At 52.9% G+C, this 25,027-nt stretch overlaps 1 protein-coding gene across 2 annotated transcripts in view; it reads left to right on the forward strand.

Annotated features, from left to right (window-relative positions):
* Nucleotides 1–25,027, forward strand: part of ZBTB7C (zinc finger and BTB domain containing 7C) — a 341,438-nt gene that overhangs the window by 230,833 nt on the left and 85,578 nt on the right. Inside the window, exon 1 of one of the 2 annotated variants that reach the window (XM_047698043.1) lies at nucleotides 4,567–4,712. The exons of the other annotated variant lie outside the window; for it this stretch is intronic. The gene's annotated coding sequence lies outside the window, so the exon portion shown is untranslated. Of the gene's footprint in view, nucleotides 1–4,566; nucleotides 4,713–25,027 lie in introns of those variants that run through there. 2 annotated transcript variants of the gene reach the window in all.

Here is a 25,027-nt window from a genome sequence, read left to right on the forward strand (position 1 = left end):
GGCACCTGCAAGTGCGTGGAGGATGAACGCCAACCCAACTGTGGAGCACCAGACCTGGGGAAGTTCTGGGTCATCCTCTCTTCTCCTCCATTGTCCCCACTTACAGAGGGCAAAGCTGAGGACTAGGGAGGTGGGTGACATCCCTGTGGGTACACAGCCCAGCAGTGACAGAGGGAGGACTAGACGCATTTTACTTGTTTACCAGATCTGGGGTTCTCGCAACAAAACTTTGTCCCCCACATATTTGCCAGGGGCCTACCGCATACCAGGTACACACGGTGAAAAGAACACATGGGGTCCCTGCCCACAAGCAGCCTCTATTCTAGAGGGAGGGACAGTCAAAAAACAACCCAGTAGGGCAGGCAGTTAAATAAAAGTATGCAAGTTGCCTGAGTGCTTTGATGGCAGGTCTGAAACGGATGACAGTGGGGAGGTTTCTAATTTATCTGTGGTGCTCAAGGAGGGCTTATTTGAGGAGGTATGTTTCTGCAAGACACAGGGAGAGCATGTCAGGCCAAGGAATCCACACATGCAAAGTCCCACAACAGGAAGGAAAAGGAACCTTAGCAGAGACGGGAGCAGGAGGCAGGGGTGAGCTTGGAGAGAGGAGCAGGAATTTTGCTGAGCCTTGAGGGCCACTGTGAACAGTTTGGATGGCATTTTAAGCGCCCCGTGGTACTGGGCTGAGGGAGTGGGACAGGAGCGGGAGCAAGGGGACCCTAGAGGAGGTCCCTGCAGAGGTCAGGGTGAGAGGGATGGTGGCCCAGCCAAGGGCAGTGGAGGAGGAGGTGGCAGGAAGAGAGAGGACTGGAGATCTATTTTGGAGCTAAACTTGCAGATGGATGGATTGGCAGGGGTGGGGTGCAGAGCAGGCTGGAAAGGGAGGCAGCCAGGGTGGTTTCCGGCTTAAGTAATCCTGAGGCCCAGGGCTGTGCAAAATCCCTAGGGAAGACTTGCTCCAGGGCTTTTTACCAGAGTCCCCCCCACCCCCCCATCTCAGCTTCCTCCTGGCTAATAATAGCCTCCTGGTGCAGGAAGTCATCAGCCTGCCTGTTCAGCAGCTGGAGAAACTGAGGCACACATCAGCAGAGCAAACTTCTCCTAAGAGAGCCAGCTATAGGAGCTAGACAGAGCCAGAGCTGAGCCCCAGAAACAGCCTTTGGGCACCAGAGTTCTGAAGACCCTGGTGTCCTGTCCCGTTTTACAATTCATTGAGCCCCGTGACCTTGAACAAGTGGTGAGACCTCCGTGAGCCCATTTCCCCATCAGTAACATGGGGACATGAGAGTATCTACCTCATAGTGAGGTTGCAGAGGTGAAGAGGGTGGGGTACACCCTCAGTGGACATTAGCTGTTTCTGTTTCTGGAGAGCACGGTCCAGATCCATCTCCACCTCTCTGCACCCATGCACACAGGTGGTCTGTATGTGTGCACGCACCTTCAGAAGCCTCGGGCGTGCCTGCATCACCGCCGATGCGCAGGCACCACCGAGGTCTAGACGGTAGCCGGTTTGCTCCCTGGGCTTCCGTTTAGCCTTCTGAGCCATGCTGGGTGGTTGGAGTAGGAGCTTTCATCCTCCCTGGACCAAGAGTGAGTTTGTGGGTTTGGAGGCAGATGTGAAAAGCAAGGCGGCTGTAAGCCAGCCTGTTTCCAAGAGCTCTGATCAACCTGACCCAGGAAAAGGGGCTGGGGGTGGGGGGGGGGGGGGGGGTGGGGAGGGGAAGAGCAGGGAGAGGAGGAGGGGCTCGAGCCAGGGAGGGAGGGGAGGCAAAGAGGGCCTAGGAAGGAGCCACATACCAAAAGGAAATGCACAATAATAGATCTAGAGTCTGGCCAGCCTGGAACCCCTTCTGTGGGTGGCTGTGCTAGCCTCCGAAGTCTCCTTCCCCCGCCCCAGCCCTCCGAAACTCCTTTCTGTTCCCTTTCCCAGCAGGCACCTGGCACGGGGACTGAGAACAAGGAGGCAAGGCTGGAGGGGGCCTTAGGGTAGGGCTCCCCACTTTTTGCCCAGAGCCCTTCCGAAGGGTGTGCCCCAACTGGGCACACACAGACAGTGATTAAGGGGGAGGGAGGAGGGAGGAATGACATTGACTGTCCACTGCGGGGCCCAGCCAGTGGGCTGGCCAGTGGCCAGCTCTCCCCCCAGGCTCTTGGCTGCAGCTTCCCGGGCCCTGGCCCCACCCACTGGCCTACTCAGACACTCCTTCAGGTCGGGGCTGGAGCCCTGCTAGGAGGGGCCGCCTGGGGGCAGGCTGGGCTCGGCACCGCAGCTCTCCCCCACCCCTCCTGGCATCCTCCCTCCACCACCACTAGGTCCAAATCCAGCTCCAGCTGGGTTTGAAAGAGGTGCTCCAATTCTCCCTCCCTTCCTCCCTCCCTCCCTCCTTCTCTAGCAGGCCCTGCCCTGCACTCTCTCTTTCAGCCAGAAGCTGCATCCCAGCAGAAGCTGCATCCCTAAACTGGTCGCACCACACAGACCCCAGCCTGATGTTGCATTCACTGGGAGAACCTTCTCCGCCTGGCAAGCTGCCCCCTCCCCAAGCCTTCACTCCTGCACCTGACAGGCCCTCCTGCTCCCAGCAACACTTACATCCCAACCAGCCCATTCCCCCTCCTGCAGCCCTTTCCTTGAGCCCTGTCTTCATGTCTTCTCCTGGCTCCTTGTCTGCTCAGCAGAACTAGCGCCCTGCTCCTTAAGGACCATTTACAGGGTTGTAGGTGCCCTGCCGCACACTGACCGACCCCCGTGCTCTATCTCCCCACAAGGCATGAGGCTTTGAGGGGGGTGCCCCTCTGCACCACCCCACCCTGTCTCCACCCAGGCCATTGAGGTAAACCTCTTCCGGGCGGCGCACAGCAAACACAACTGGATTGATACCACTCCATCCGGGTCCCATACTGGCACTTTCACCTACCGGGTCCGGGAGTGGAGTATGAGTTCCAAATGACTGGATATTTAATTAGTGACTTTGTGGACAAAGGGATTTGGCTTTTTGTTCCTGGGTTTGGATGTTCCGGGAATACATGGTTTTTGATTAAAAAAAAAAAAAAACTATGGAGTCACCCAATCTTGGAAACTGTCCACCTGCCCCGATGAAGTGCTTCCCCTTCTGAACTTCAGTGACTGATTCCCTGATGTTTCACCCCTCCCCCACTTTATTCCATGCCTCCCTGGCTCCGAGACTCTCTGTCCCCCCACGCTGCTGTTCATGATCCTCCCACTGTAGCAAGGAGCGCCTGACAAACCCATTCCTGCCCTTGCCCATGGATATGTACAGTTTTGGAAGCACAGAGAGAGACCCTTCCTGCCTTTCCAAAGCAATGTTGCCTGCCTGTTGCAAGCTATCTGCAGGGCGTGCCCCACGAAGGAATGAATCACTAAGACTAGAATTTCAGGCAGGGGGCACCTGTTGGAGAAAATATTTTAGTCTGAACCATCTTCCTGGGGTTCGTGACCTTCATGGGCTGATGGACCTGTGGGATTTACCTTTGGCTTTGGGGTGCTTTACAGCTAGTGGCCTGCCCTTGGAAGAGTGGCAGAGGCCACAGACAGCCAGAACTCTGATTGGGCTCCTTTGTTTTATGCTGATTCTCCATGGCACAGGGGGCCGCTGATCACCAGGGAAGAAGAGCTCCCCTTGGCTCCTTCTCCTTATCTGAGGAGAGCCAGCATAGACACCAAGGGGTTAATGAAGATTTCCCCCTCCCCAGGTGAAGGACGGTTCTCCTGGAACGAGGGAGGCGGGCCTCCCCAGCTGGCAGTTCTCCAAAAGGGTATGGTGTGTGGCTTTAAGGAACAGCCACACCTCTCTGTAACTGGTGCTTGGCCCACCCCAGATGTGGACTGTTGGATCTCTGGTTGGCATTTCTGAGTCAGTCTTAGAATGGAGAGACAAAGCAGCAGAGAGCCTGTATGACATGTTTGTTGCGGGGAGTGGGGGAAGCTGGGGGGGCTCCTGGCAGTGGGATCCCCCATTTTAGGCCTCCTGGCTCCACCTGGGCCAAGCCCAGATGGACTGCGGGGAGGGAGGGAGCTGCAGTTCTGTGCTTACTTCCTGCACTTTCTTCTTTTTTATTTGCCACTTGAATGCTCTCCCTGCAGTGTTTGATTTGGTGAAGTTACACTCAAGACCCTTTGAGAAGAAAACATAATTCTAGTAATTTTATTGGACTCGGGTTTCAGGCAAATGGAAATAAAATTGCCTCTAAAAATAAAAGACACACAGAATTGAGTAAAACAATAATAATAAAAAGCTGCCCTGATTTGAGATGAGTGGTAAGGCATTTTGTGAAATAGTAGAGGGAGAATAAATAATCGAGGAGCCCCAGGGGCGGGGGTGGGGGATCCCCTCCATTCCCCCTCCGCCCCCCCGCTTTCATTTCTGCTTTACCTTTACGAAAGAGTTTCTTCTGCGTGTGATAAAGTGAAGCACAGAGCGCGGCTGGTGAAGTTGGTCCTTGCCCCGAGCTTAGCAGTACAGGTGGACGACAGGGGCTGCCTGCCAAATACTTGGGTTGGAGGGAGGGGTGGGAGTGCTCTCTCAAAACCACTCCTGGAATGGCTTAACTCGCCCAGCGCGAATCAATGACAACCTCCCGCCGGCTGCGGCAGGCTCCCCTGAGCAGCGCTGCCGCGTGGATCCCCAGCCCGGGACCCTGGCGGCGCTCAGGACTCGGCTCCGGCACGAGCGCGGCGCCCCCGAGGCGGCCAGGTGGGTGTGCGGCGGCCGGGGCGGCTGGGAGCCGGGCGGAGAAGGGACAGCCGGGCGGCAGAAGCGGGTAGGGAGGGGACCCCTTCTGGGCGCTGCGGGGACCCCCTGCCCCCGGCGTGCGCTCCCACTGTCCGGATGGGAGTGGCGGCGCCGGCTGCAACTTCAAACCCGCGCTGGGGCCGGACCGAGGGTCCCGGGGACACCGGGGCTGGGGTCCCCGAGCTGACAGAGGGGCACGCGGCCGCGTCCCTCCCGGCCGAACGCGGGAGGGACTCTGGAACTCTATAGGCAACTCTTAGGGCTTGCTCCGAGCCCCGCCACCCCCGTGGGCAGCTTTCGGTGGCGGGGAGAGGGGACTGCGAGGCACGAGGGCCGCTCCGGAAGGGAGTGGCGGACAGACGCGGATCCTTTAAATGTCCTCCCTCCAAAAAAGCTCAGGCTTCCCCAGTGTCAGATGCAAAACTCGGGGGGTAAGGGGGAGACCAGAGCCGCGACAACTCCGGGCAGAAGTCGAGGTCCGGACAGGAGCAGAAATTAAAGGGGCGACCGGCAGAAGTCCCTGGGCGAGCTGTAGGGAGTCGCGTTGCGATCCTCGGGCTCGAACCTCCCACCAAGCTGGGTGGGCAGGGGACCCTTCCCGGCGCCCCGATCGCAAGGTGGGCGGGGCGACTCCCTCCGGCTGTGCCGTCCAGCCTGGGTCTCTGAGCCCCCCGCGCGGCTGTGTGCGCCCCAACCCCTGCCGGCGCCCTGGCCGTCGCCCTCCCGATCGCCTGGTTCGCTGAGGCGGGGGCTCGACGGCGGCGGGTCACGGGGCTGGCCGGGGACTCACTCTGCGAAGAGCCCCTCGCCGAGCGTGCCTAGTGCGGTGCAGTTTTCCGCGTGCCTGCGGTGAGGGCTCCGGGGTGCATCCGGTTCGTTGCCCGCCTGAGTTTCTGGCTTCTGTTGTCCTGGCTGTGGGCAGGCGGGCAGGGCACGACTGCGCTCTTTCTTTGAACCCCCGGTGCTGGGTTTCACAGGGGGCAGCCCCGTTCCCATGATTCATTTGCAGGCTGTTGGCATATCCCTTCCAATTCCTCCTCCAAGTGCCGAATTTTGAAAATGTAAAGGAAGTGTTTCAAACAATCAGACTGTTTTCTCCAGATTGGATAGAAGGTTTTGTGGGAAGGGAGGGGAAGGTCCTGCCAGGTTCAAGTTTAAGCTCCACTCCTTTACCCAGTGATGAACTGGGGGATCAGAAGGGCCAGGAACCCCCTCTGGATAGATCTCCAGGAAAGGAAAGTAACCTGGCTACCGCCCTTAAAGCCCAACCTGGGCTGAAAAGGAGAATAAAGTCACTCTCCCTAAAATTGCCGGGGTCAGCCAGTGCTCTGTCTTGGCACTGATGTCTCGTACTCTTTTCTAAACTCTCCCCAACTACCATACCTAGGGCAGGTGTCTTCATCATCTGCATTTTACAGGTGAGGAGGGCCTGAGGCCAAGGGGGTCTACTGAGTCCAGTGCGCCTTACCCAGATCCACGGGACACCAGTGCCACACCCGCCTGGTTTCCAGAACTTCATGAAACTGGTAGATTTGGAACCCACCCAGCATCTCTGAGAGAGACCTTGGGGAGATGCAGACCGGAGTCAGGCCTGAGCCCCTACCTCCGGACAACCACACAGAGATAAGGCTTACACAGAATAGTGAAGCTAGGTAGCAAGTAGGTTGTCTTCCCCAGACAGCCAGGAGAGGCCCTTTGCAATCAGATCACAGGCATTTTGGCAGCCAGAGGGTCAAGAAGGGCTTCTGATTGGAAATGATATTGGGGCAGAGGGAGAACAAAAGAGCAAAGGCCTGGAGGTTGCATAGAACTCAAGGCCTATCGTGGTGCGTCAGTGCTGGGAGTAAACCAGAGGGTACATGGCAGGGAAGGAGGAGATGGGACATTCAGAGATCAGGTGCCAGACTGTGCTTGGCACACATTATCTCCTGTAACCCACATCCCTCATCAGATAACCACTAGTCCCACTTTGCAGATGTGGAAACTAAGGCTTAATGGGGTTAAGTCCAGCTTGTCAGTGACCGAGCCAGGAGTCAAAGCAGCCCATTACACCTACAGCCTTTAGAATCTTACACTTCAGTTAGGGAAGGCAGGAATCCCCTGATATCATTATAGCACAGCACAAATTGTGTGTAAGTGTTAACAGTAGTAACTGTTTTGAACCTTAGTTTCTTTCCATTCAGTCTGTCATTTATTCAACAACTACTGTGTCGTCTAATGTGTGATTCCAGGCACGTTGCGAAGCGTTAAGGGCTAAGGACTTCAGCAGGTGAAGTCCAACCGGGTCCCGGGGCTCTGTCAGTGGGAATGGCAGTGACTCATCCTTTAGTGGGGACTCACTGGATTTATTTATTTATTTGATTGAACGGATTTAATGAGACCATATGTGGGAGAAGGAGGAATGGCAGGAGGCCTGGGTGAGGAGGCAGGTGGACGGCTGGAAAGCTGGCCTGTCCCCATGCTGCAGTCACAAGGACTCATCCGCGGCCCTAGCGGACCTGTGGAAGGTACACAGTAGGCACACAGCTTTTTGAACCCCTGCAGCTGCGATGATCAGTTCACGGTTGTGGGTTCCAAGATGGGCTTTTAGTTTTGGCACGTCCCAGCTGGAGATGTCAGGAGCCCCATGCAGCCTCCAGGAGGACTGGCCCCTCTCTGGAGCAGGGCCAACAGCGTGGGAACTGCCCTCAGAGCATCACTGTCCTGAGGCATCAGCCGCTTTACACACACACACACACACACACACACACACGCACACACACGCACACACACACAGAAGGCCAGAGCTGTGCTTACAGCCCTCATCCAACCACTGGGGAGGCTCATCCGTGTTCACAGGACTTGGTAGCAAAGCCAGCACTAGAACCCATGTCTCTAGGCCATCTGTAATTCTCGGAGCAGCCCACACTAGCCTGCCAGGGCGTTTCGGGGCTCAATGCCAAAGACCCTGTTCCACTTGCTTGTACCCGCACTTCAGGGCCATTTCCTGATGCCCCTGTCCATCTCCATTTTAGCTGACCTGACATATCTGTCCTAATAAAATGGTGGCAGATGAATCTTTGGGACAGAACAGCCATAAATATTCTAGGACATTTGGCCTGTTACCTGTCCTTCCATCTTGAATGGTATAATAGGTGTAAGATCACTACCTCTAAAATTAACTATCATTTTTGTGAGGAAGGTGAACTGATAAATCTTTCCTTGAAGCCAAACCCCTCCAAGTAATGTTCTGGGGCCTTCCTTCTTTGGAACTGACACAGGCACTTCTGGGAGGACTTTTTTTTTCTTCTTCCTTCTCCCTCTCCCGTCCCCTTTAGAAAATATCTTGTGTTTGGGGGGTCACAAGATCACATTGCATTCTGTTTTGATGTCAGAGTGCCCGGATAAAGGCATTTTCTCCTGATCTGAGATTATCAGCCCAGTAAGGGCAGTGAGCACCCCACTGGCTGTCCCGTGTTTGTAGCAATTACACAGGTGTGCATTTGCACGGGGATGTTTGTCTGCTCAGCCCTTACTCAGTCTTCTGGGCTGGGCCAGGGAGAGAGCTGTTCACTTTATTTTCCTTTGGCTGGGAACTGCAGAGATGAATAGAGGGAGGGGAATCTGGGGCTGAGAGACTGTTGCCAAGAGCAATTTGAAGTCTCCTTCATATTAGTCAGAGATTGTGTTTTTCCTTTCTGAAGCTGCCTGCCTCATAGTAACTTCCACGAAGGAATTTTTTTCCCATCTTTGTGTGTGTTTGTGTGCGTGTGTGTGTTTTAACGCGTGCACATGCGTCCTTGTTAGTTTTTGTTTTGGTTTTTAACTTGCCAGACTTCTCATGACTTAGCACAAAAAAAAAGAAATAGCTTGGGGAATGGGGTGATGAAACAGGTCCTTTATACAATACATTCTGCATGTCATTGCTCAATAAATTTGAATAGTGATAGACCCCGAGGTTTCATGATGGAGTGAGATGAGTAATTCCTGTGAAGGGAGAGTTTATCTTTAGTGGATGACTTTGAGAATTGCCACATAATTTAACTTTCCCGCTGCACATCTTGAGCCTGTATTTAGAAAAAGAGGAATGTGGGCTGTCTTCTTTCGAACTCCCTTTTGTTCCATAGGGAAGCCCCCTCTGTCGGTGCCTTGCCTGGGAGAGTACCAGTCGGCTCTGCCCCCTGCCCTCTCACGGTCTCCCCTGCGCCCCCTCCACCATGCAGGAGGCCAGCTAGCGAGAGGGAAGCTTCCCCTGTGGGGTAAGAGCTCTTTCCCCATGGTGGCCTGGCTTGCATCCTCATGGAGGACGGAATAGGAAAGCTGGCTGTGCCAAGCCTGCCCATCCTGGGACAGCAACCTGGGGCGGAATGTTTCTGCATCAGCAGAGAAGTGAGTTCATCCTCTGAACAAATCGTGTGGAGCAACACCGAGACTCCAAGCTGGAAAAATTGCCTAATAATACAGTACACAATCTAGGTCGGCTTTTTCAAATTAGATACAAACCAGAAGCAAATGTACACGTGACCCTCCCAAATGATATCACAGAACTGAACTTGGCACACTCCTTTTCCCAGGGCTCCTTCTTTTCTGGCTATGGATCCTGGCTGACAATCCTGTTAAGTTGTTTCTGGAGCGAACAGGTTGGCCTGTTGGTTGTTGTGAATTACGGGTCAAGGCCACTGGCGAGGGGAGAGTGACCCCAGCTTTTGTTGGTGCCTGCCTTCCTTAAGCCTTGGGGAAGTCGAGCAGAGGATGCGTCTGTTAAGCAGAACCTAGGTATTGGGAAATTTTCTAGGTTTTTATTTTTTATTTTTTTTTAAAGATTTTATTTATTTATTTATTTGTCAGAGAGAGAGAGGAGTGAGAGTGAGCACAAGCAGATAGAGTAGCAGGCAGAGGCAGAAGGAGAAGCAGGCTCCCTGCTGAGCAAGGAGCCCGATGTGGGACTCGATCCCAGGACGATGAGATCATGACCTGAGCCGAAGGCAGCCGCTTAACCAGCTGAGCCACCCAGGCGTCCCTCTAGGTTTTTAAAAATAACAGCTTTATTGAGATATAGTGAATGGGCCATACAAGTCACTCAGTTAAAGTTGTACAATTCAGTGGCTTTTAGTATATTCACGTCTGTGCAGCCGTCACCACCAATAGTTTTAGAACACTTTCGTCCTGCAAAGCAGAACTCGGTCCCCATTTAGCAGTCTCTCCCCATTCCACGTTCTAGGTCACCGATCGTCTACTTCCTGTCTCTAAAGAGATTTGCCCCCTCTGGCCATTTTGTATGAACCGGATCATGTAACACGTGGCCTCTCGTGACTGGCTTCTTCCCCATTGCGTGTTTTTAGGGCACATGCACTCGTAGTATGTATCAGTACTTCATGGCTTTTTATTTGGGAATGACACTCCTTCTATGGGTAAGACCACATTTTATGTCTCCATTCTTTAGTGGCTGGATGTTTGGGTCGTTTCTACGTGTGGCTCTTGTAGATGACGCTGCCGCGAACATTCACGTCCAGGTTTTCGTGTGGACGTAGGTTGGCATGTCTCTAGGGTGTTTACCTAACCCTGGAAATGCCAGGTCATACGGTGGCTCCACATGTTACCTTCTGGGAAACCACCATACTGTTCCTCATGGAGCCATTTTACATTCCCACCAGCCCATATATGAGGACCCCAGTCTCTCACCACTTTGCTAACACTTGATAATATCTGCCTTTTTATTAGAGCCGGCACATCTTCTGAGGGTTGGTGTGCTCCGAGAGGCAACACCCAGGCAATGTTCTGGATCCCCACAGCCGCATTGGCTTGCCATACTTGTAGGGAGAGCCGTCTCAACTTCTTGGTCATTCTGCCTGGCTGATGGTTCCTCTGTATGTCCCCGAGTTCTCTTCAGGTTTTTCGTCTGTGTTTCCATAGGACAGCTCCCATGGTATGACTCAGGGGTTGGTGCTCTCCTTGTTTTCCTAAGGAATGCTCGAATGCTCCAGAGCGCTGGCAGCAGGACCCACTCCCTCAGCCCACTCTTCCCAGCTAAGGCTGCTGCTAGTGGAAAGCCAGGACCTGGGAAGGGAAGAAATGGGCCTAATGGAAGTGAATTTAGACACATTGTTCAATGTTTGGGTCTTTGAGTGGGGACTTAGTCGAGATCCTGATGTTTTCATCCTGTGGAGTGACCCCTTTGGGACCACAAAGGAAGCTGTTGGCGAGCCTTCACATCGTAGCCAGTGACAGCGAGGCAATCCAAGGCTACCTCCTTCCTTTCTTTTTGGGGCCTTGAGTCGCTGGCAAGCCCCACTGATTCATCCAGAATGGCTTGATGTAGCTGAGCGCTCCATTTCCTGCTGGCAGTTCAGCTCCAGGATATAATCATTTTACCCCATTTCCATACCTGTGGGACTGACTTGGGGTAAGACTCCTCACAAAGACAAATTTGAGCTGAGAGGGACAGGGAAACGCGCCCAGCCTGAGAGACTCCCAAAGATGACAAAAAATTACCTGTTCACCAGAACATACTGAGGGCTTCGTCAGTGGCCATTCTGGGGCACCATGTTCAACACAAGCCAACCTCAGTACTAGAAATCCTTTCCAGTAGCTTCTGTGAAATCATTGTCATCGACTTTGGTCTGTGTGACTCCAAGAGCTGCTGGGCTCAGTCTCTGCTACTAATTTACTCTTCACCTTCAAGCCAATGCTTCATGCAGCAATTCCTAAACCTATTAGAGGTAATGACCTATGAAACCTTTTAAAAGATTACAGGCGTCCCAGGCCCCACTCGGGAAGAACAGAAGAGGAGTCCAGTTGCCTGAAAGGTGGTTGTAATGGAGAATGAGGACACAGCTTGACCTCTTTGGACCTTGATTTACTTTTTCAGCATGAGAAGCTGGATTAGATTGGTGTTCTATTTTCTTTTTTAAGATTGATTTATTGATGTGAGAGAGAGAGCAGAGAGAAAGACAGAGCTGAACGTGGAGCCTGATGCAGGGCTTGATCCTGTGACTCAGAGATCCCAACCCCGCATCATGACCCCATCTGAAACCAAGAGTCAGATGCGCAACTGACTGTGCCACACAGGCACCCCTAGTTTGACGTTCATTAAAGGGATTCACTGAGCTGATCCCAAGCAGTTCTGTGTGGGTCTGTTTTTGCACAAAATCTTATTTGTAACAAGGGGGCTCCTACAACTGTAAAAAAATTTGGATATCCCCTGAGTAGATGGTTCCTGCGGTTGAGCTAAAGCAATTCTGAGTATCACCTTCCCAGAGGACGATTGTCCCAACTTCTCCGAGGGGGGTAGTGTATCTGGAGTGGCTGATAATAGAGTCCTGCTCTTTGAGGAAAGGCCCCCTGCAGCCCTGGCTGGCCCAGGGCACAACAGTGACATGGCAGAATTTGACCTGGTACCCCTTCTCTCCGCTCTCTTGGTGGCATCCCCACCTGCTTCCCTTGAAACACCCAGAGCTTTCTGCCCCAACTTCGATTTCTACCAGGAGCTGCAGTGTCCTTCACTCACGTGTTCATTCATTTAACCCCTATTTCCCAAATATCTCCTATCAAAGACAAGTTGACTAACACTCCATGCTGTCCTCAATATGCCAGCCTATTTTAACCAGAGAGGCAGCCCGAGGCTAATCCCCAAAGCTACAATTTCAGGGCTCTTGATTTGGAGGCAGAAGAGTTTTGGAGAGGCCCAAATTCCTGGCATGTAGGTAGGGTGACCCCACCTCCGAGCAGGTCAGCAAGCTCTGCCTCCCTCCCCTCCCCCACTAGGGCTCTGCACTCATCTGGCTGCTGGGAAAATGTTTCTGTCATCCCTGGTCTCAGCCAGAGCCGTGCCCTCCTCCTCAACTCCCACCTGGAGCGGGCAGGCGGAGGAGGGAAGGGAGGGCTGCTTTCCTCGGAGATCTGAGCTCCACGCTCCAGCCCTTGGCTCCCACCCCGTCACCCTGACTGGACAATTCACAGGACTGAAGTAATCACTGTTTATGAAAGCTGTTGCAGGGAGAGGGGAGCAGGCGGAGGAGGGAAGGCAGGGTCGCATTTCTGCCTTCCAACAAGAGAGGCCAGGTGAGGCCCACAGCCCTCTCCCTCTCTTCCCGGGACTGTGCACACTGCTTGCTGCCAGGATTTTGGAGCCTCGCTTTGGGGTGTTTTGAGAGATTTTTTTTTTTTTTTCCTAATGGAGGAAGAACCTGGAAGGCTCATTTGAATAGGGATTAATGTCTCTGTGGCCTGGACCTGCAGAGGAGGAGAAATTCTAGAAGGGTAGAAGTTGCAATAAAAGGAAGTGGGCTTGATCTGCCCCCTCCTGCTGATTAGCGCAGCCTCCTTGGCTAGGGACACGTGTTTGGGGTGGGTTTCTGGGCATTGCTGTGTTTTCCTTGAGACTGTGTGTGTGCCCGTGTGTCCTCTGTGCCCACTCCACACTAAGGACATTGACTGTCTAAGCTTTGAGCTTCTGGCCAGGTGATGGGGACCCTGGGGAAGTTACGAACCACCCTCAGTGTCTGCAGCCCTGGCTTGTCCTCACTCCGCGTTGGCCATTTTTGTGGAGGGCAGTGAAACAGGCACTTACTGTCCACTTTTTTCTGGGTACTTCCATGCTCTTCATTCACAGCTCAAATTCCTCTCCCCCCTGGGGCCTGCCCAACTGGGAATTACTCTGTGTTCCCAAGTCACCCACCCTCACCCCCCAACCTTCAAAACTCTCACTCGATCCCCCACCCTCTGATGATCTGACCCAGTTACTAGGAGAGAGCTGGTTCTTTGTGCTAATCCACATGAAGGTGTAGAAGACACTGGCCACAGAGTTACCCCCCACTTGGCAGGGCATCTGTCTTTGAAAGAGGTGTGCCAGCCCACAGTTCTCATGGTGGGTCATCCGGCATGAGGAGAAGGCAGAATCAGTAACTCTGGGCAGAGCAGGGGGCAGTTCATGTGGGAACAAGGACCTCTGTTCTGGAGCTACTTCAGCCAAGCAACATCGGCCCTGGCTTGTGATGCCTGGGCACAGAGGCGGCCCTGGGCCGGTGGGGGCAGGGATGGAGAGGAGGCTGAGTGAGTGGAACCAGGACACCCTGGGCTGCTCTGTGGGGAGAACCAGGCAGGTGAGAATGGTTCCTCTCTCTACAGGTCAGGGGGTTGCTTCAAGGTAACACGGGGTGTGACCCATGGGAAGGCTGGGGAACAAATGAGTGAGGGCCAAGATCCAGATAGGAGGCTCTGCAGAGGGTGCAGGCCTTGGGGCAGCGGGCCCCTTGGTGGGCACTGTACACAGCCAGGGGTTCTCAGCTCAGAGGCTCCCTCCCGCCCGCCCTCTCCTGTCGGGGCTCGCTGCCGAGGGGTGTGTCCCTGCACCACCCCTGCCCTCCCTCCGCCCCCACTCCCAGGGTGCACCCTCTGAGTGAACCTGGCCTCCAGCTCTTGGAAGCCTTTCCAAAAACATGATGGTGAACTCTTTGCAGACCCAGGCAGAGGCGAGAGGCTGAGCGTGAGCCAACCTAGAGCCTGAATCCCTGCCGGGATGAAAGACCAGGCCAAGTGAGCCTCCTGTGGAGGGAGCCAGGAGAAGATTGGAGGGGCCCTGCGTAGAGAAACTGCCCTATGGTCAGAGGGGCCCCTGCAGGTGACAGCAAGCCAGCAAGGACGGAAGTGGCAGGGCCGTGTGCTGGCTCCAGAAAGGACAGGGTTGTGGCTCTCACCCTCGCCCTCATCCTCTGAACATTGTCATCCATTTATCCAGTTAGGACCAGAACTTAAAATGAAGCAAGATTCTATAGAATCGAGTGTTACACTCGGCTGAGTGGTCCAGAAGGATGCTGCCATTCAGTGTCAGAGCACAGGGTGAGAGGCAGAGCCTGCAGGACAGGCTTCATCAAGGTGTTGGGAGCTGGGGCAGAGGGTGAAACAGCGTGGCATGGCCTTCTAGCACAGAGGCTCTGGGGCCAGGGCCAGGTGCAAGCCGCCACTCTGTCATTTACATGCTCTGTGGCCTTGGGCCAGTTACTTAACCTCTCTGTGCAATAGCTTTCCCATTTGTAGGAAGGCATGAGATCCCTCCCCCCCAACCTGGGGTTGCTGTAAGGACCAGACAAGAGATGCCCTCAAGGCTCAGCCTGTAAGTGTTGGCCTTCACCATTTGGGTAGGACAAACAGTGATGCATCACAATGGCCCATTTCAGGCAGGTGGCTGCAGGTGACATGAAGCTGGAGGGAGGCGTCCTTTGGTCAGGATCTCCCCTGGAGCTTGGAACCATTGGAAATTTTGGAAATAATCTGAGCAGCACCCCGGGGAAACTGGAGATATGAGCCCACTGTAGGTTTCGGGTGACTGGATTAAAGCCACTGATGGGGATAGAGGGGGGACAGCACATCGGGGCTGTCTTTAAGTTCCAGGGTAGATGACAGATACAGTTCTTCTGGTGTACTTAATAAGAAACTCCTTAGACCTATGACAAAATCCTGGCCTGCTCTCAGACCCTGTCGATTTTCCCATGATGATGAAGGATTATCTTATCATGGGTTTTTCCAAAGTAATGATTACCAGGCATCAAATCAGAGCAGGTAATAAAGGAGGGGGCAATCAGCGTGAGAGATAATAAAGGAAATAGAAAACATCAGTATGGAAACTTTTAAAATGATACCCTCTGAAGAGGTCAAATGTTCTAGAAACAATGTATCATCAAGGAATGGCCCTAGAGCCAAGTCAGCAGAGCTTCCCAGAGCATTTGCATTGCCGTGCTTGTGGCCCTGTGCCGGTTGGTCCTGGCTGCCCCGTACTTGGCAGGGCCCTGCTGGGATCACTTGCCTGGAGCGCACCAGGGAAAGGGTTCTCCATGTCACCCATTCTTAGAATGCACCGCCGGCTACCCCAGTGCAGTCACACTGCACCAGAGGGACATCTGCTGGACAGTGACTCCCACGGCTGTCTGACCCAGCTCAATGCTCTGCATGGCCAAGTCCACTGGGGTCACCACGGAGGAGAGGCAGACAATGTCAGTCTGTCAGAAGGGCCTCTTGCTCCAAAAATTCTTCCCTACAGATGGCAAAGCCAGAACATGGGTCTACCTACCCTGAAGACTACACTCTTGCCGTGGCCTTGACCGCCTCTTACAACCATTGCATTGGTACAGCGAGCACTCTCAGTTATGCTTCTCCAGCCTGCTCGGACCTGAGTACTGGGATGGAAACAAGGTGCTGGGAGTGGTGGCTTCCCAGCACAGGGGGCTGTCTGTACTCCCTGGATCAAGGGGGCTCCCCAGCAGGGAAGCTGGAGCCAGTGGCTCGGGGGAGGGGGTGATAGAGCAAGAACAGATGTCTGGGAGGCAGCCAAGAGGAGACACACCGTTCAGGGCTGGGAACCTTGTTCTTGGGACACTGCTGACTCCAGAATCCCATCAGGAGCGAAATCCCTTCTGTGGCTTCCGCAGCAGGAAGCGCTTGCCCAGGTGAGGATCCCTTAGCCTGAGCGCCCGTCTCAGCTCACAAAGCGCACCCACCTCCAGCCCAGTCACCGTGGACTTCCTGCAGCCTCAGATCCTTGGATTAATTCTTCTGTACAATGTGAAAATTACAGCTGCCTCCGGAGCCGATGGAAGAATTTAAAAGATAAATTATGCACCACATCTAGCACAGACTAGCCATAGTTTGAAAATAGTTTTAATAGTTTAAGTAGTTTTAAACTCAGAACTTCCATACAGCCGATTTCTGGCCTACTGTCCCCAGCCCCTCCCAAGAGCCCCTGGATTCCCCCATGGCTCCTGTGTTCTACTCGCGCTCCTGGCCCTTCTCCTCCCACTGCTGCAAAGAGCCAGCGCCAGATCAGTGGCCACTGCTCCTAGGTTTCGCCCTCAGTTTCCTCCTGATTGTCCCTGTGCTGGTTCTTGATGGAGCAGAGGGGCTGGGAGAGAGGGGGACAGCAAGGGGCTTTCTCCCCAACTAACTCTAAAACGCTTCCTTCCCATTTTGTAAAGAGGTGTCTTTGTTTTTGTGTTTTCTCACTCACTTCTGCATGCTCTCTCGCTCGCTCTCTCTCTTTTAAAATTTATTTATTTTAGAAGGAGAGAGAGAGTGCAAGAGTGAGCCTGCACAAGTGGGGGAGGGGCTGAGGGGGAGGGAGAGAGACAGAATCTCAAGCAGACTTCCCGCTGAGAGCAGAGCCCATGGGGCTCTATCTCATCACCCTGAGATCATGACCTGAGCCAAAATCAAGAGTCAGAGCCTTAACCGACTGAGCCACCCAGGCACCCCACTCACCTCTGCTCCTCAAGGAGCAGGAGCCCCTCCAGGGTCAGCTTAGACAAATTGACAGACACCAACCAGTATCCCATGACTATTTCCAGGTCCTCAGCCAGTGAGGGCAAGTGCCCTGGCCTCATTCCCGAGGCCCTAGGACCAGCCAGCCACCACCCCCAAATCCCACTGCACCCCAAAGAGCCTGTGGTCCTCCCATTGGTAGGACTTCTGGTAGCTGGTTCCGTTGGCCAGGCCTGCAAGGATGGGCATGCAGACTGTCTCCCATCCGCTGCACCAGCCAGCTATCTGTAATGATGATGAATGTAATCAATAATAACATAAGGGATAATTCAGTAGTGGAAGCATCTGAAAAAGGTAATTAGTAACAAAATGCCACGATTCTCCAAGGTAGTTGGTTGCATTTTGTTTGGTTCTGGGGACTACGGTGCAGTTTCTCTTCCAGCACGTGCTGTTGGCTGCCAGTGAAGGTCTGTGCTAGCCTGTATCTCCTAACACATTCACATAGGGGTGCCCATTCTGGCCTCCTCCTGTCCCAGGCCCACCCAGGGGTCTCAGGCGGGCAGACAGACCGCAGGCTTTGCTTGGTTCTTTCATTTCATTTGCATTGGTTCTTTTTTTTTTTTTTTTAAGATTTTATTTATTTATTTGAGAGAGAGACAGTGAGAGAGAGCATGAGCAAGGAGAAGGTCAGAGAGAGAAGCAGACTCCCCGTGGAGCTGGGAGCCCGATGTGGGACTCGATCCCGGGACTCCGGGATCATGACCTGAGCCGAAGGCAGTCGTCCAACTAACTGAGCCACCCAGGCGTCCCACATTTGCATTGGTTCTAATGCAAAGTTCAGCATTACTAGGTAGGGGTCACCACGCCCCAAAGGAATGGATGCCAATTAAAGGCGCACAGTTTGCCTGGAGAGTTGGGGAGATAGTACCCAGTCTGTGATTCCCCAGGTCGTGAGGTTAACATGACAACTGAAATGATTCCTCGCAGACAGCTTTGCCTTAATTGGCATTTTTCCTGGCTGGCTGAGCCCTGCAGGAAAGAAACCATCTCACTGTCCCCAGGCTACACCACCTCCTGTCCATCAGGGACCCCAGAGCTGAGCATCATACATAAAATACAAGAGAAGCAATGGTTCATATTAATAAACGAGACTCTAACGTATATGAATTTGTGCTCTACAAGTTAATTACTAAAAACTTAATAATTGCTAAGGAGAACTGTATTTTCAGGAAGCATCTCACAGCATTTATTTCTATACCCAATCTCACAGCATTTATTTCTATACCCACTAGTTCTTCTAGCACTTAGAGTCTGAGCTATAGAATTAATGCTGAGAGTTACTGTATGAATTATATTCGGTGTTGTAGTCCCTGTTGCTCCAAGGCTGGGGGCTCTGGGCAGTGGCCAGAAGGCAAAGTTCAGTATGAGGACGTTAGTTAGGAGTGCCCCAGGGAATGGACTCCTACAGGAGGCCGAGGGAAGGAGCTGGAAGGGCAGAAGAGAAGCTGATGAGGCAGCCCCGGCAGCTTCAGCCAACCCCCGGGGACCTTTGCAGGCATCCTCAGACAGACACGACTTGGGGTCAGTGGTTCTGTAGCCCAGGCAGTCCTACAAGTACGGTTCGGAGCTGAGGGCTGACCGCTGACTGCTTCCCAGCAGCCGGCACCACCAGGGAGTCTCAAATGGGATGGTGTGACTCAGCTCTGTGCCCTCTGCGGTCTGTATATGGCCTACCTTTCTCTGCAGACAGGACGGATATCCCACAGGGCTCTCTCCTCTCCCTGCGGCCCCGAGCACAGAGGGGAGCACGTAACAGGTGGTCATAAAGCAGTTAGTGAGCCATGTGGCGCCAGAGGCATAGGTGGCAGGCTTGCTGGAGGTCTGTGTCTGGGGACCATGCAACCCCAGCCACAGCTGTCAGGAGGGAGATGCTGCAGCTCTGGGGTCAGCCCCAGGGACAGGATCCCCCTGGCCCCACTCCTTATTTCGGCAGGGAGTCAAGGTCTGAGAGGGAATAGGCCAATTGTTCGGGGGGTGGGTAGTAAGGCTGTGAGTTAAACAAGCTGCTGCCGTTGTGTCTGTTTCCTCACTCCTTCCTTCCTTCGTTCGTTTATTCATTCATTCATTCATTCACTCTTCCCTTTACTGAGATCCTCCAGGGAAGCTGGCATCGTGCCGCGGGGCCTGGGGTGTGGGCGGCTTTTCTTCGGCATAGGGTGGGCTCTATGCACAGCTGGCCGGGAATACCTGGGCTGTGATAAATCCCCAGCCTGGAACACTCTCCCGCCCCCCAACTCCAGGGAAATCTGGCTCACTGGCCCTTGGCCTCCTGTTCTCTGCTCTCACTTGGCATACCCTCGCCCTGGTCCCACCCCTTACACTTTGCTGTCCATTCCAGACGCTTCTCCAGAGCGTGTTGTTACAGATTGAATCAGCCCAAAGCCTGTGCTCTCAGCCCTCTCTCGCCTCGCGCCGTTCCGAGTCCTCTCAGTGAAATTGGCTTTCCCTGCAGGGTGCTGTGGGGGTGAATGCACCACGTGCTCCGAGGCCCCTTCCGCCGGGGAACTGGCACGTGGGCAGGACGGCGTGTATGGTCTTGGCCCTCACCCCGACACAGCTGGCCCCGGCAGTCCATGTGCCTCTGGAATAAAGCTCAAATAACCACTACATCTTCCTAAGAGAGAAAGAAGCAAATAACAGTCGAGGTAGTCCAGAATCGGAGAATGGTGATGTCAGTGTTCTCCCACCCACTCAGCTGGACGTGGTGTGCCTGAAAAGGACAAAGGCAGACACTGGCCAGCACCATGGACATGGATTCGTGAAGCACCATTAAAAGAAGAAATGGAGCAAAGCTTGTGTTGCCCACAGGGCTCTGCCCCCCCGGATTATGCTGACATCACCGGGGTCCTGCAGTTCTCCCTTTCCAAGCCAGATCCGCTGGCACCCAGCTCAGCTCCCCCGCAGCCCTCTCCCACTCTCTGGCCCTACAGTCCTCAGCCCCGCCCCTAAGCCCTAATTTCATAGACTCCAGCATACCTGGCCAGGTGGGTGCTCTGGGCACTGTCCTTGCCGTGTCTCCAGCCATCCCCGGGGCCATCCCAGACCTGCAAGATGGGCTCTTTCACTCAGGCCAGGGCTTCAAGGCGAATGACTGCCCAGCTGCAGGCAGCTAAGTCCGGAATCGCATTCCTGGTGGAATGAGATGGAAATGCAGGGAATAACCTGCTCAGAGGGAACTCAGAAACGGAAGCTGGTGTTGTGTGAGTAAATGGGAGTATGGGGCAGGGGTCCTAGTCCAGAGTGCTCCCAGGCCCAGCTCTGTGGGAAGTGTAGGAGTGGGCATGGGATGTGGCTGCCTCCCTGGGAGGAGCCTGGGACCTCTCGAGACGGGCCAGGCCAGCCTGAAGTTCACGGGAGACCAGGTGCCCACTGGACTCTCCTGGAACCTTCCAGAGCCTGTCTGCCACCTGCAGCCATGCGCCTTCCTTTCTGAGCTGATGCTCCAGGACACAGAGTGAAAACTTACCACGCGCCTTCCCTGCCCCTTCTGTCGGGAAGGCCTGGAGTTCACATTCTGTGTGCGTGGTGCTAAAAAGCCACGCAGTTCAGTCCCAAGTAAATCCTTGATGGGTTGATGGGAAGATGAAGGTCAGCGTGGTCCTGCCCTTTGTTTTGGAGTTGTACAGACCCACCTGCTGGCTGGCAGGTTAAATCTCCTTTGCTTTCCCCCCACGCTCCTTCCCCAGTGCCTAGTTCCACAGCGTGTCCTGCTAGCCCTAGTTCCAACACACATTCTGGGACCCGGACCGTTTCTCCACACCTCCCCTGCCACATCCAGGGACCCAGCACCCTCCACTGGCCCCGGATCTCCTGCCTCTCTGCCTCTGCTCTGGAGCCTTCCACCCATTCTCTCCCCCAGAATCATCTCTTAAAAACATAGATGGGATATCTGCCCCTCTCTAGCTTCAAACTCTCAGTGGACCCCATTGTAATTAGACTAAATTCTAAACTCCCTACTATGGCCTAACTCTGTGCTACTCAGAGGTTGGTCCTTGGACCAGCAACTTGGAGCCCACTTGGGAGCTTGATGGAGATGAAGCGTCTCAGGCTCCAGCCCAGACCTGTTGAATAGTGAATTGAAATCGCTGGGCGTCATGCTTGTTGCCCTTTGAGAAACACAAGCCTGGGAGACCCAGTGAGATCTGCCCTATTTGTCCCTTCCACCCTAGGGAAGGCCAACACCATGCAGACTCAAAAGGCCCTTTCTGAGTCCCCAAATAATGGAACCCCCCCCATTACTTATAATTCTGTTCTTCTACTTTTTTTCCTTCACAGCCCTCCCCCCCCATCCATGAGATGATTATCTTTTTGTGATACTGTACGCTCTCCCACTAGAATGAAAGCTTCATGAAGGTAAGGTCCAGCCAGTTCTGCTCTCCCACTGTGTCCTCCCAGCCGAAAACGGTCCCTGGAGGGGACCCAGTCAAACCAACACACACTTACTGAGCACCTGTGACAGGCCTTTGCAGGGGTTCCCGGACCCACTGAGAGTTTTTGGTCTGGCTGGGAGGACCCACCTGTCATGGGTGAAAGTTAATTCAAAATATGAGATCTGGGGACACCTGGGTGGCTCAGTCAGTTAAGTGTCTGCCTTTGGCTCAGGGCTTTGATCCCAGGGTCCTGGGACGGAGTCTTGCATTGGGTTCCTTGCTCAGCGGGGAGCCTGCTTCTCTTCTCTCTCCTCCCCACTTTGTTATGATCTCTGTCACTATCTCTGTTTCTCTCTCTCAAATAAATAAATAAATAAATAAATAAAATAAAAACTTCAAAGAATAAAAAAGGAACTGACTACTAATGAGAAATGTCCCCAGACTCCCCAAAGTTCATTTGGTTGGAAAATAAGAAGGAAAGGGATGTGCCTGGTAGCTTTAGGGAAGGAACATGTGGAACATAGGTCTTCCAAGAAGGTCGGATTGGCTGTGGAATGAGGACACTTGCCTGCTGGGCTTGTGGCAATGTTCTGGCTCCTTCTCAGTGAGTGGAAACAATCAGTCTTCAAAGATCAAGAAGAACAGACACCTGTGTTCTTCATCACTTTAACCTAAATGGAAACAGGGCAATGGGAGAGAAAAATACCCTTTAGTCTAGAGTCATGATTCTCAAAGCATGTTGCCTGGACCAGCAGCATGACCTGGGGCCTTGTTAGAAATGCAAAATCTCAGGGGCTGCATTTCCGGCTGGTGCAGTTGGTTTCGGCTCAGGTCGTGATCTCAGGGTCCTGAGATTGAGCCCTGAGTCAGGCTCTGTGCTCAGTGCAAAGTCGGCTTAAGATTTTCTCTCCCTCTCTCTCTGCCCCTCCCTTCTGCATTCTCTCCCCCCATCCCCCCCCATGTCTCTCTCTCAAATAAATAAATAAATCTTAAAAAAAAAAAAAAAGAAAGAAAGAAATGGAGAATCTGAGGCCCCACCCCAGGAAGTCTGGGAGAGGGACCCAGTGATCTGTGTTTTAAGAAGCCTCCAAGTAAGGCATCTACTGGGCACTGGAGTTTGAGAGAGTGATGTGGTAACAATAATCTCTTTTTACAAAAATACGTACAGTAATACATATCTTATAGAAAATTTGGAAAATCGGAGAAGTGCAAAGATGAAGGGCTCACTAATTCTAGCACTGAGAAATAACTTCAGTTAATACTATTAATATTTTGGTGTCTCTTCCTGCAACCTTTTCTAAAGCCCATGTGTGATTTTTTTATTTTATCCTAGCTGGGATTCTGTTGGTCATTATGCTGCTTTCTTCCTTAGCAGGCTCCTAATCATTTCCAAATCATTCACAGGAAACCCATTCTAAGCGCTTCACACACATTAATATACCACAAACACTTGGTTTCCAATTTTCTCTAATGTAAATAGCACCAGAACCAATATCTTGGCTCCAAAAATCTGAATATTTTCTTTTTAAAAAATATTTAACTTCAAAAACAGTTTTAAAGTTTATTTATTTATTTAAGTGATCTCTGCACCCAACGTGGGGCTCAAACTCAGGACCCCAAGATCGAGAGCTGCAGGCTCCTCCGACTGGGCCAGCCACCACCCCAAATCTGAGTATTTTCTTAGGATAAAACACTACAAGAGCAATACATAGGCAAACACTGAATACTTTGGGTCTCCAGATGAACATTTTACTATTAAAAAAGTTTTCAAAACAGGTACATATAACACATAGCAAAAAAAATAGTTAACGTATCAGCCCTATGAAGAGCTTCCAATAACCTTAGAGAAAGGCTCTCAGGGCCATAAAGGAGGAAAAGGAAACAGCAGCTGACTGATGTGGGATTGCGTGTGGCAAGTGACCAATTCGCATATGCACAGTTGTTATGGCTCATTACCACTGAAAAACCCCGGGTTAAAGCCCCACGATTCCGCCTTTTTTTTTTTTTTTAAACTCATCTCTTTCACAATGCTGGCTCCACATTAATAAATAAATAAGGGCAGCGGGGACTGGCAAGCAAAGGCCAAGTGAACTAGATATTCCCACCCAGGTCTTCTGCACCGCCACTCTGGAGACCAGTTTGGTATGCTTTGTTTTTGCTTCTTTATTTATTTGAGAGAGAGAAGGAGCATAGGTGCTCTAGAACTGGGTGGGGAGGGGCAGCGGGAGAGGAAGAGAGAGAAACTCAGGCAGATTCCATGCTGAGCGTGGGGCCCAACCCAGGGCTCCATTTCATGAGCCTGAGATTATGACCTGAGCTGAAATCAAGAGTCCATTGCTCAACACACTGAGCCACGCAGGCGCCCCAGTTTGGCATGTCTTTTTTTTTTTTTTTTAAGATTTTATTTATTTATTTATTTGACAGAGAGAGTGAGAGAGAGATCACAAGTAGACAGAGAGATAGGCAGAGAGAGATAGGAAGCAGGCTTCCCGCTGAGCAGAGAGCCCCATGTGGGACTCGATCCCAGAACCCTGAGATCATGACCGGAGCTGAAGTCAGAGGCGTAACCCACTGAGCCACCCAGGCGCCTCAGTTTGGCATTTTTTTTTAAAGCTTCGCTCCGTGTGGATGGCTCACGACATCATCAAGGCTCCGTCCACAGAGCGTGTGATGCCCAGGCTCTGTCTTACATGCTTCCCTTGTGTTGACGTGCTCTACCTTCACGACCATCCAGGGCGGGGCTGGTTATTATTCCCATTCTACAGATGAGAAACTGAGGCCAAAGCTGTCAAGTAGCTTGGCTGTGGTCACACAGTGGGAAAGCAGCTGAGCTAAGATTCGAACCCAGGGAGTCTCCCTCCAACACCTATGCGTTTCACCTCCCTCTCAGCAGGGAGTCTGCCTTTCAGCAGGGCCGAAGCTGAGGGACAGAAGGGCTAAGGGACCCTACCTGAGCCACCCAAGACCTTAGGGCATTCGTTCATCTCTCTCCATTACCTTCCAAGTCTGCCCTGCCTGCCAGACAGCCTCCCCCGCACCTTGAGGCATCTGCATTTCATATAATTGATAAGAAAAGGCTCATGGGTTACAAAGAGCTGGAAGCTTGCTTTGTCCACGGAGGGACTGGTACACTCTGCAGTAGTCGTGTTTCTGCTTGGAAATAGACCCATGGTTTCGATGGCCGCTGGGTCATCAGAGCGAGGGCGGCAGCTGGCTAGACTCCCAGCTCTAACCCATCCCCAGGACAACAGCATCACTGGAACCTTCAGAAGGGGGAAAACGAAGTCTGTTCTCAGGTCACAGTTTTGTCCTCAGGAGCTCAGAGGTGTTAAGTGCCACGGGAGATGCAGAAGAATCTGAAAGCAGAGCCTCTACCCTTGAGGAATATAACATCCTTCTGGAAAGTTCAGACCTGCTCTCTCAATATGACTAGAGAAGAGCTACACAGGCTGAGTGATGCAGGCCCTGCACTTTCTTTTCTTCAGACACAAGCTTCCGGTGGGGTTAACCAGGAGGGCTTACTGGAGGAGGTGTCACCTGAATGGGTCCTTGAAGGATTTCAATAGCAATATACAAGGAATGCTAGGAACAAACCCATGGCCGTGGCAGTCTCAGGTG

This window comes from Lutra lutra, chromosome 12 (genome assembly GCF_902655055.1).
Source record: "Lutra lutra chromosome 12, mLutLut1.2, whole genome shotgun sequence".
In the NCBI taxonomy this organism is placed as follows: domain Eukaryota; kingdom Metazoa; phylum Chordata; class Mammalia; order Carnivora; family Mustelidae; genus Lutra; species Lutra lutra.